This window comes from Bubalus bubalis, chromosome 4 (genome assembly GCF_019923935.1).
Source record: "Bubalus bubalis isolate 160015118507 breed Murrah chromosome 4, NDDB_SH_1, whole genome shotgun sequence".
NCBI classification, from domain to species: Eukaryota; Metazoa; Chordata; class Mammalia; order Artiodactyla; family Bovidae; genus Bubalus; species Bubalus bubalis.
The window spans coordinates 101,140,466-101,153,207 of NC_059160.1; positions in this window are offsets into that span (position 1 = coordinate 101,140,466).

Consider the following 12,742-nt stretch of genomic DNA (forward strand, 5'->3'; position numbering starts at 1 on the left):
ATAGATTTTTTTTTTTCATTTAAAACTTTTGGTTTTTTCTCCATATATATTTTCACAGAATTTTTAAAGGTTGCACTCTATTTATAGTTATTATAAAATATTGGCTATATTCTCTGTGTTCTATAATAGATTCTTATAACTTACCTTACACCAATAGTTTGTACTTCCCACTATAGGCATTTAACCAGCCCTGCTCTCCTCTCTAGTCTGTCCATTGGCTCTGAGAGGTGCATGGTGGTTCCAGTATCTGAGCCTTTTTGATGTTGTCTGGAGCAGATCCTCCCAACTCACACTGGTGTAGCCCTGCTATAGACTTCAGCCTTCTTCCCTCTGCTCATCACCTCTGCAGCTTTATTTCTACCTCTCATTTCCTTACCAGTTCTCTTTGTACTGTGGGTTTCAAATTTGGGAGCTAAATATTTACTTTATGTAATATTAAAGGGGTTACTCAGTGGTGAATATGTATACTCAAATATGAATGCTTCATATTTACCTATGATGTCACTTATTAATCACTACATTACTCACCATTCAGATGTGACTCTCCCTGAAAAGATGTCCCCAAACTGAGGGTGAGTTTCTCCTTGGAGCTCTGATACAACTCAGAATAAGTCTGCTATATGTTATCTATTGCTTTTTTTTTTTTAATACTATAAGCTCTAAGTTGGCAAGGACAATAATTTACTTATCCTTGAATCGCCAAAGCCCAGCATAGTGTTGAATTAAGGAATATTTCCAAAATTTACCCAATTAGTCTTCCTGAAAACATCTGATGTGAATTACAAGGGCAACATAGTACAAGAGTAGATAAGTAAAATTTTATTAATAGAAAAGTAGCTATATTTATTAATACTTCTACGAGGCTAAGCAAACTCTTTACCTTTTTTGGGTTTCATTTCCTCAGACTCATGAGAGTGGGAATCCCTGGTGGCTCAGTGGTAAAGAATTTACCTGCAATGCAGGTGACGCAGGAAATAAGGGTTTGATCACTGGGTTAATTCCAGGGATCAACCCTTTGAGGAGGAAATGGCAACCCACTCCAGCATTCTTGCCTAGAGAATCTCCTGGACAGAGGATCCCCTGACAGACTACTGTCTATAGGGTCACAAAGGGCTGGACATGACGACTGACTGAGCACATGTGAGTAATAATGACTACCACTTAGGGCTTATGATGAAGAATTGAATTCTTTAATATATGTTAAGCACTTAGCAAAATGACTAGTTCATTTTAAGCACTCAATTCATTACTATTATTTTAATTAAAAAATAATTTTTGGCTACATTTTTAGAGAAGGTACAAGGATTTTCTTGTTTATTTGTCCCACAGAATTGTTATAACCTGTCGATATTGTGATAAAATATTGAATTAGGCTGGTAGAGGGAAGAGCCTACATTTGCAGCCTTGGGAATAAGGGCCACTCTGGAGGCCAGAATCAACCTCCAAAGTGGGATGCCTATTCCCAAGACTCCTTGATCAGTTAAAAGAGAGGTGCAAAATGCTGGGCTGGATGAAGCACAAGCTGGAATCAAGACTGATGGAAGAAATATCAATAACCTCAGATATGCAGATAACACCATCCTTATGGAAGAAAGTGAAGAGGAACTAAAGAGCCTCTTAATGAAGGTGAAAGAGAAGAATGAAAAAGTTGGCTTAAAACTCAACATTCAAAAAACTAAGATCATGGCATCCGGTCCCATCACTTCATGGCAACTAGAGGAAACAATGGAAACAGTGACAGACTTTATTTTCTTGGGCTCCAAAATCACTATGGACAGTGACTGCAGCCATGAAATTAAAATGTGTTTGCCCCTTGGAAGAAAAGCTATGACAAACCTAAGCAGCATATTAAAAATCAGAGACATTACTTTGCTACAAAGGTCTGCATAATCAAAGCTATGGTTTTTCCAGTAGTCATGTGTGGATGTGAGAGTTGGACCATGAAGAAGGCTGTGCATCAAAGAATTGATGCTTTCAATCTGTGGTCCTGGAGAAGACTATTGAAAGTCCCTTGGACTGCAAGGAGATCAAACCAGTCAATCCTAAAGGAAATCAACCCTGAATATTCATTGGAAAGACTGATGCTGAAGCTCCAATACTTTGGCCAACTGATGCAAGGAGCCGACTCATTAGAAAAGACCTTGATGCTGGGAAAGACTGAAGGCAGGAGGAGAAGGGATGACAGAGGATGAGATGATTGAAGGGCATTGCCGACTCAATGGACATGAGTTTGAGCAAACTCCGGGAGATGGTAAAGGACAGGGAAGCCTGGTGTGCTTCAGTCCATGGGGTCACAAAGAGTCGGACACAACTGAGTGACTGAACAATGATGATGACAATGGAGAAGGAGGTGATACAGATGACTTCTAGAGGAACACCAAGAGAACCAAGATTTGAGAAAAGTATCAATACAAGGGAAGAACATGGCATCGTATAAATATTAAGAGAGAATAATACATAATTACTTTTTTCCTGTTAATCCTTCAAGTTCTAGATCATACCTTGTCTTCATTAAAACATCTCTGATCACCTGAGGCTCTCCTCTCTCATTTCTGCAGTACTTGTTACTTATCTGCAGTCTGCACATGCTGCCCACTCTGCTTACCTTGATATAAGATGCTTCTTCTCTCTACACCTAGATTTTCAACTCAGTGGCAGGAGACTTTTTATTATACTCCTTTGAAATCCCTATTCATTAAGTACAGCTTGATACTCAGCAAGTTCTCACTAAAGAGTTTTTCACTACTTAACTGGAAATATTATCATTTTGAGGGAAAATTTGAAAAGGAAATGTTATTGGTGGTGATTTCTTCTCCCAAATTCTAATCATAGAGACAAAAAACAAAACCAAAAACCCCGATCATGTATGTAATCTAATTTCTGAGATGTCTTCATGAGGACAGTTTATAAAGAACTCTAAAATAATTTATGGTGGTTATAATTTATTGTAGTATTTTTGAACTGTGGTGTTGGAGAAGACTCGAGAGTCTCTGACTGCAAGGAGATCAAACCAGTCAATCCTAAAGGAAATCAACCCTGAATATTCATTGGAAGAACCGATGCTGAAGCAACAATACTTTGGCCACTTGATGTGAAGAGCTGACTCATTAGAAAAGACCCTGATGCTGGGTAAGATTGAAGGCAGGAGGAGAAGGGGATGACAGAGGATGAGATGGTTGGATGGCATCACCAATTCAATGGACACAAATTGAGCAAGCTCTGGGAGATGGTGAAGGACAGGGAGGCCTGGCATGCTGCACTCCATAGGGTCACAAAGAGTGGACAGGACTGAGTGACTAAAAAACAGTTTTAATAAGCAAAGATGAAGAACATTCAAAATATTTGTTTCTAAGTCCCTGAATTCACTGCCCCTCACATGAATTAGTGATGATTGTTGCATTTGGAAGAACATGGTGATGGAGGGGGCTGAGAGAGAACTTGTGAAAATACACACACGATGTGGTTCCAGGGGGGATATGGAAAGTGCTGCAACCTCAGGGGCCAAAAAGCCCTCTCTCAAATGATGTCCATAATAGCACAACCCATAATCTCCGCCTTTAGGCCACATGGATAATGGCGAAAGCAGGACAGGGCACGCTAATCCTGTGTCTTTTTGATGGACTCTTTCCAACTGTTCTTTCCTTTTGGATGGTTCTCCAAGTAGCACGTTACAGATTCATTTGCCCACCACCCTTTGGAAAGGTTTAAGTGAGGGTAGGAACAAGAGATTTCACTGCTATCACTCATCTGTAAGTTTCTGCTGCTATTATTAATCACACTTAGCTGCTTGCTAATGTGAGCATTTATATAGAAATAAAAGACTTATTTATTCAGCTGCCACCCAAGTGCCACAGGGAGCAGAGGATAGCTGGGGCACGGGCACCTGCAGTGTCTGCTGGCACCCAGCAGTCCCTGCCCCCTGCTCAGCTGGTAAAGAATATGCCTGTAATGCAGGAGACCTGGGTTTGATCTCTGGCTTGGGAAGATCCACTGGGGAAGGGAAAGGCTACCCACTCCAGTATTCTGGCCTGGAGAATTCCATGGACTGTATAGTCCATGGGGTCACAAAGAGTCAGACACGACTGAGTGTCTTTCACTTTCACTTAATGTATGGCAGGATCTGGACTAGGCTGCTTTGAAGACAGATATGAAAACAAACAAAATCTACGTTTCTGAGGAACATGCAGTGTCAAAGTTGGCTGTGTATATAGACACACAACTTTTCACTATGAAAATAGAGACTTTTTTTTTTCCCTAAGGAAGGGTTAACTACCTGTGGTTAAGCCTTTAGAATCAGGAAGATCTGGATTAGCAGTTTGACTTCTCCACATTATAGTTACATGATCTTGGCAAGATATTTAATTTCTCCAAGCCTTATTTGCATTAGTACTAAACTAAATATAATGATCCCTAGTAGCTCAGATCTTTCCTGGTAGCTCAGACGGTAAGGCCTCTGCCTACAATGCAGGAGACCCGGGTTCGATCCCTGGGTCGGAAAGATACCCTGGAGAAGGAAATGGCAACCCACTCCGGTACTCTTGCCTGGAAAATCCCATGGACCGAGGAGCCTGGTAGGCTACAGTCCATGGGGTCGCAGAGTCGGACATGACTAAGCAACTTCACTTTCACTTTCAGTAGCTCAGATGGTGAAGAATCCACCTGCAATGCGAGAGACCTGGGTTCAATCCCTGGGTTGGGAAGACCCTCTGGAGGAAGGCATGGCAACCCACTCCAGTATTCTTGCCTGGAAAATCCCCATGGATAGAGGAGTCTGGGGGGCTGCAGTCCATGGGGTCACAAAGAGTTGGACACAACTGAGTGACTAAACACAGCACAAAGATAATGATACCTTTATTCTAGGGTTGTTGTTAAAACTAAATGAGAAAATATATCCAAAGCTCTAGTATATGTATTATATATTATGAGTATTTCATAAATTATATGCATATATGTAAACCTCAAGATCTGTTCCAGTTGTCCAACAAGTGCTTGCATGTTCATTTATGGCTCCGACTTTTCCTTTGCAAAGACAAAGTTGATGATATGATCTGTTTCCTGGGGCTGAATCAGACCAATTGGCCCAAGGACCCACTGTTTTTTCAGTCTATGGAGAGTCCTTCCAGGGTTTAGCCTCCCACCCACTCCACCCTTCCCTCTCCTACCCGCCCTCACAGGACTTTCCCTTTCTCCTACTCCAAAGGATTATGCAAGAGTCAGGTTGCTCTTGAGATGATAGACTTATAAAAGCAAACTTGAGAATAAATACTTGGTTATTTCAAAGCATGAAATGAGGCAACTTGTCTCTCACTTCATTCATGAGTCAAGAAACGTATGAGCAATGACTTTTGATATCTTCTTTACTGGTTTGAAATAAACCTGATGAGTTGTTCCCTGTTTCTTGGCTTCAGCTTTCTTGTTTGTAAAACAGACGATTGTGAAATGAGAATGTTGGGTTGCCTTTGATAACTGGAGCTGTGTTATGGTGAAGCATCACTGGGCAAGTGTTTGTTGGAAAGATTGCTGTCAGAGAAATCAAGACATCTGGGCTCTTGACCTCTCCAACTGAGTGGTTTTGGATTGGAGATTAAACTGTGAGGAGTGGAAGAACAGATTCTTCCAAAATATCTTGACCTAATTCTACCTTATACTGGTGATGTTTTCTCTTCTCTCTCATTTGGTCTGAAGATGAGGAAGAATAAAATGATGACCCGAGAGAAAAGTGGGAAGAATGAATATAGAATATTGGGGTGTTCGTGTTGGGGATGGAGTGGTCAGAGTCACCATTAATTCCACCTAAGGACTGTTCTCATATGGGCACCAAAGGACATTGTTTTCCTAGTTTGTCTCCAAGAAGAACAATTTTCCAAAGGGAAAAGCATTTATTTAATGATTCACTAGATTTACTGTGAAAGAGTTTAACTAACCATATTCTCAGACAGACTTCAGTTTTCTACTAATATATTTTTAGTGATAATTTTCATAAAGTAGGAATTTTGTAAATTTCAAGACAGGATAGAGAACATATGTCTCTGAGAGGAGGTAAATATCATCTGAGGATGCTCTTCTTCTCAATACATCCTTCCCACCCAAATGTAATATAAATTACTCAGCATACGTATCTTAGACTTGAAAATAAGAATGAAGACTCTTCCTCGTACCTTTCCAATCACTGTCTCCAGGAGACAGTACTGCCTTGACACCCAGAAGAAGAAGAGGATATCATAAATAACCTTAGGTTTCCTTACCCTGGCCTCTTTTCTCACAAACAACAAACCATGGTGCTGTAATACCACCTGCATTGCTATTCCACTCATTTAAAAATAAGCACTGACTTTTTGTCCCTATCACTATGAGAGGTTTAACATAGTTCCTACCTGTAGAAATTAGAAAAAGCATTTCTGAACGTTAAAAATTCAGCCATCCACCCCAAGTTTAGATTTTTCTAGAAAATGGTACGCATTAGGCAATCTTCCCGTGCATGGAGGAAAATGGATGATATGACAGTGAATGAGCATTTGGAGAAGGGAGGCAGAATAAACTCAGTGTTCAGAGGAAGTCTGTCTGTGTGGGGAAGCGATTCTTGAGCTGAGAACGAAAGGGTAGAGTGACAACCCAAACAATAGTCTCTAATGATTGAGCACTTAATTATATTCTAGTCATTTACATACATGAATTCACTGTGTCCTGGGATTCAGGCTCTCAACTCTCCACTTTAAAATGTCCCTGCTTTTGTGGTTAAGTCCTATGAAGAATTGGGGGGAAACCATTTTCAAAGAGGGAATGGCAGGTAGAGAGTCTCTGAGCAGGCACAAAGTCAAGTATGTTGAAGATCAAGAAGTCCAGAGTGGCTTGTGTGGAATGAGCGAGGGAGAAAAGGTTTTAAGTGTGAAGAAGTGTGTTGGAGGCCACAGGAAAGTTTTGATTTTATTCTTGCCTTAGGACTTGTTATCTAGCTCACTACAACATTTTACATATTCGAGGGGAAACTTACTTCTAATCGATGCTCTGTCTATGCAATGAACTTGAGAATAGCTGGTGAACAGACATAGGACAGTTTTTCTAAAAATATGCAGTGTTTTATCCTCAATACTATACGGATAATTATTGAGTGTGACAGAATTTAGCCACCAAATATTTCCACTTCTTGAAACATCCAAGTCTAAATAATTCACAAGATTGAATAATATCATCCGCCGTAGTCGAGACCAGGTCTATTGACTACTCTGGCAGATTGTTCTAAGAGCTGCATTTTCCTCTTTTGACTTCCAAGAAAGTGTAAATATTTAACGTCTTTGAGCAATCTGAGCGATTGTAGTTTGCTTTGATATTAAAAATGCAGTAGCGATGGAAAAAATATCTTTCTAACAGAATACAGACTTAGATATAGATAAATAAAACTTTCTTGTCTGTAAACTTCTTTCAGGAAACCATGTCTATCTTCTACAGCATTGTTTCAGCTTGGATTTGTCTTTTTAACACGTTTAATCTCCCTAGGAAATTGGCTCCAGGGTTTGATCACTGTTAAGAAGTAATGTCTTCTGTGTTAGCAAAGACAAAGTTCTTTGTTGGTGCAAAGGAAGTTAACATCCTAAAATACCACAGTGGGTAGAAATGACAGAATGACTTTTCTACTCCTGTGTAGAATTAGAGACAGTGCTCTCAGGATGATGAAGTAAATATATCGGAAGTTCCAAATGTTATGAAAATCTTTCCTATAGAATAAAACTAAAGCAAAAATACAAAAATAGGGAGTAATTTGCAACTATTGATTATCATACAAAGTGAAGTAAGTCAAAAAGAGAAAGACAAATATCATATGGTATCATGTATATGTGGAATCTAAAATATGACATGAATGAACCCATGAAACACAAACAGATTCACAGACATAGAGAACAGACGAGTGGCTGCCACAGTGGAGGGAGGTAGGGGAGAGATGGAGTGGGTGGTTGGGGTTAACAGATGTAAGCTTTTACATATAGAATGAATAAACAAGGTCCTATTGTACAGCACAGAGAACTACATTCCATATCCTATGATAAACCATAATGGAAAAGAATATTACTAAAAAAGTGTATATATATCTAAAACAGAATTACTTTGCTCTACAGCAGAAATTAACACAACATTGTAAATTAACCATGCTTCAATAAAAAATACTGATTATTAAAAAATAGCAAATAACTTAGTACTTAAGGTATTAAGAACACATGAAAAAAAATTGACCCATTAGTTTGGTGAGGGTTGTTTTATGGGAGTTACTAAGGAAGAGGACGGAAAATGTTTATTTCAGATGTAAGTGCTAAATGTTTATCATTTGAGTCCAGAAATGGATGGGAGTGAGTTAAAGGGGACGCTCCCTCAGAAGGTTGATGTTTTTGGCAACAGTACAACCGATGTTGCAAGAAGGGAAACAGTCTCAAGATGAAAATCTCTTACAGGTTGGCATTTACCCAAAACTGTAATGTTGACAGGGAAGTGTGGGCACACCCAAAAACATCCTGGCTAAATTGCAGGTGCTGTGCAAAAGAAGCAAGTGGGAAGAGCAAATAATTTATAACTAGTAAGCAGATTCTGGCAGTTGCCTTTTATGGGATGAGTATAGTGTGTGATATTATAAACTCTTAGGACACAAGAGTTTGCATTTACTTGTTTTTATTTGTTTGTGTTTATTTCTGTTGTAAAACAGAACTATGCTCTGAAAACCATGCATTATTTGATGTAGAAAAGACTTTTCAGGTCATCTCTTCTAATGAATATTTTTTTTTAGCAGAAAGAATTCCCTTTAAATAAAATCTTAAATGGAACTCTGCTATATAAAATCATGATATTTTATTAGTAAAAATAACTTTATAAGTTCAAAACAAACACATTTACTTTTTATACAGTAAGTAAGTGAAACTCATGGAGTTGTTTTGATTAATACAAACACTTGGAATCAGAGCTACTATGTGATACTTGTGATCTCATATAATCCTTAGCTGCTCATTTATTTTGGTATTTTTGTATGTTGGCACATTATCAAAAAAATCCTGATTACACCAAAAAGTAGTTGCAAATAAGAGGTCTTTAGCAGCTCACCTTGTAATTTCATGATATTCTTGTAGTCTTTATTCCAAGGCCCATTTGAAAATGAGTCAAACCAGAAGCGGGAGTTCATGCACCGGTGGTTTCCTATGCACTAACATCTGACATATAACTCCTTGGAGTGTTTTAAATATTATGCTATTTTAAATGTTTCCAAAACCCTGAAAATGCAAATTGAGTCCATTATCTGTTAAACCCTTTCCCCAGAAGCTCTTTCACCAAAATTTAGTTTTCTAGTGGTGGTACAATAACTATTTCAGGCTTCTCGAGAATTGAAGTATGTGCAATCCAGCAAAATAAACAAGCTTAACACTGTTAAATAAAATAATTTACATTCTAGCTGGGAAAGTCACAGTCGGGACAGGATTCTGGGCCTCTTGACTTCTTTCCTGTTTGATTTTCATGGGTAATGACTTCAACACAATATGGTAATGGTTCACTTGCTGTCACTTTAATTCTTTTAGCATGTCCTAATAAAAGGACATGCCTTGTGGGCTCCCATTCTTTTTAATATGTGTTTCACCAGCTAGATTTAAAGTCTCTTATCTCAAGGAACAGAGCAATACTTTTTTCTATAGTTTCTAGTACAGTGTGCACACAGTAGGCTACTATGGATACTATATTAATAACATACTGATTATACTTTTAAAAATGTATGAGCTTATTCTCTATAAACATACATTATTGATAGTTTACTTAGTATAAAGTGTTCTGTTGATGCTTCCAACTACATTTTCAGGGTGGAGATGATTCTATCCATTCTTTGTTTAAAATTTCATAAAAAGTTTTAATGAAAAGGATATATATTGACCATCCACTATGTCCCTGACACAGGTATAACTCCATGGATACACTGGTAAGCCTTTTGTGTGACCATTTCATGTATTATAAATATTAATACAAGTAGTTATTCAGTAGAAACAATCATGTCAAAATGGGAAGGCATCATTGCTGAGTTTGTCATTAAGCTGGGCTTTTAACTGGGATGGTTCATATTTTCTCCTTCCTTTATTTAGAATGGTAGCATTCTAAAATAAAATACTGTTAGGTCTGCTTTGTGATGTGGCGAGATTAAAATTCGTTCTTCAGAAATATCCTGGCTTTGCTTAATCATAGTTCGTGTCCCACTTCTATATGCAAGAGTTATTACCCATCCAAGTAAAAGACTTGTATAGCTCTTTCACTTTGATAACAAGATTTTAATCTTACTTTTTTCCTAAAGTGTTAGATTGAACAATATAAAATTGATGTTTTGTAGGTAAAAATTGAAAATTAACAGTTTCATATGGTTCTGCCTAGTGTATGAATCCAATTCAAATCAACAAGTCATTTTCTATCTCATATTAAATGCTTCATAGATAAAAGCAATAATAATGGAGATATGGTTTAAAGCAAAGGTCCACAAACTTTTAATAAGAGGGCTAGATAGTAAATACTTTAGGCTCTGTGGGCCATACTGTCTGTAACAAGTATTCAACTATCCTGTAGCCGGAAAACAGCCATAGACACTAAGGAAATGAATGGTCATGTTTGTGTTCCAATAAAACTTTATTAACAAGAATAGCCAATGGACTGAATTTGGATTGAGGTCCATAGTTTGCTCACCTTTGGCTTGAAGGATAGAGAAATATATCCTGGAACTACATTGTCTTGGTATGAACTGTTAATTAATTGCCTTTGCAGTTACTTTGTGAATACCTTGTGGTGTTTAGCTCTGGACTTTCATGGGGCAGAAGCTGAGAAATAACTTCATAAAATTTTTTATTACATTTTCTCTGGGAACACTACTCAGGAAAATTATTCATATGATTAATCAGTATTCTATTTAAAGTATTTCTTCCAGAGCTAAGATCTAGGTAAGTATTTGTTTCTTCTTCTGCCTAATTGATTTTTATAATAATAAAAACTATAACTGTGTCCTTTTCTTTTTTTTTTTTACTTTTGCTTGTGAGAATATCAACACCAAATCTGAGCCTCACAGCAACTATGTAGCCATTTAATTCCCTTTTTTCTTATAATTATCCTTGCTACGACTGTACATTCAAATTAAATTTTCCCTTGCTTCAAACATTTTGAATTGGAATTCACTATTCTATTTTGTGATTCTTTATTGTAAACTAACTGAAATTCTTATGGATCAAAGTAAATATACAAAATAAATAGATGATATATTTTTACATCTGAAAATACAGTTTTTTTTGCAAATGTTAGTCTATATGATGCTTTAATCTCAGGTATAGACTATTAACTAATTTTAGTTCAACAAATAACTTATCCATTCTCCTGCCCTCAAAGAGTTTATAGTCTGATAGGGGATATAGACACATAAACAAGTAATGGCAAAACTACAACATAATTGTTATACTGGAGGTACCTACCCCATGTAGGTAATTGTTATACTGGGGGTACCTACCCCATTCAGCCTGGACCTTTTTGAGGAATGATGCTGTTGTATCATCATTCTCATTAGCATGATGAGATCAACTATACAGAAACAAATCTTTTTTAATAGTCATTACCGTCTACAGAAAAGCTTGAAGGCATGTAAGCTAGATGATGCTATGGTTCCTCTATGTTAAGGCTCAGAAATTCTCCTAAGAGATCAATTCATACCTTAAGATCTACATTCTGGGACTACCTGCACCTGAAGATCCCTCATGCCACAACAAAGATTAAAGATCCCACATATCACAACGAACACCCAGCACAGCCAAATAGATAAATAAAACTTTAAAAAAAAAAAATCTACATTTTGGAAAAACATGCTAATTTCAACTGAGATTTATTATCTAATTGTTAAGGTCATCAGTTTTAGCCTTAGGTCTAAGTTAGTCTGAGCATCTCAAGAGTTTATGTTAGAGTCCACTAGCTTTTTTCACCAGAAAAACCAAGTTGTCCTTTCATGTTATTTAATACATATGAGCAAGATTAGGCTAAATGATTAAAAATTCATAGACAGTATTTTAATGATATTAAAATAAATGATAATAAAAAGAAAAATATTAATCATAATTATTCTTCCTCAGTAAACTAAGCTCTGCTGCTGCTAAGTCACTTCAGTTGTGTCCGACTCTGTGACCCCATAGACAGCAGCCCACCAGGCTCCCCCATCCCTGGGATTCTCCAGGCAAGAACACTGGAGTGGGTTGCCATTTCCTTCTCCAATGCATGAAAGTGAAAAGTGAAAGTGAAGTCGCTTGTGTCTGACCCTCAGCGACCCCATGGACTGCAGCCTTCCAGGCTCCTCTGTCCATGGGATTTTCCAGGCAAAAGTACTGGAGTGGGGTGCCATTGCCTTCTCCGAAATTAAGCTCTAGTAATCACTTAATTAATATGCAAAATATTTTAACAGTAATAATCATAGTTTATATTGTTTATGTTTAAGCAATTATAACACAAGATTTTTTTAATCAAGCTATGCGTTTTTACATTTATAATTTTTAATATCTGAAATTTATTCACTCAGCAAATATTTATTGAGCACCTATTATGTGACATGTTCTGTCCATATACAAGAGATACTGCAGTGAACAAGATGTATATAGTCCTTGACCTCATAGAAGCCACATTTTGATGGGAGAAGACAGATGATAAACATAGAGACAAATTCTTAACAAGATATATTTAAATGGTGATTCCCCTTCATGATCACAGC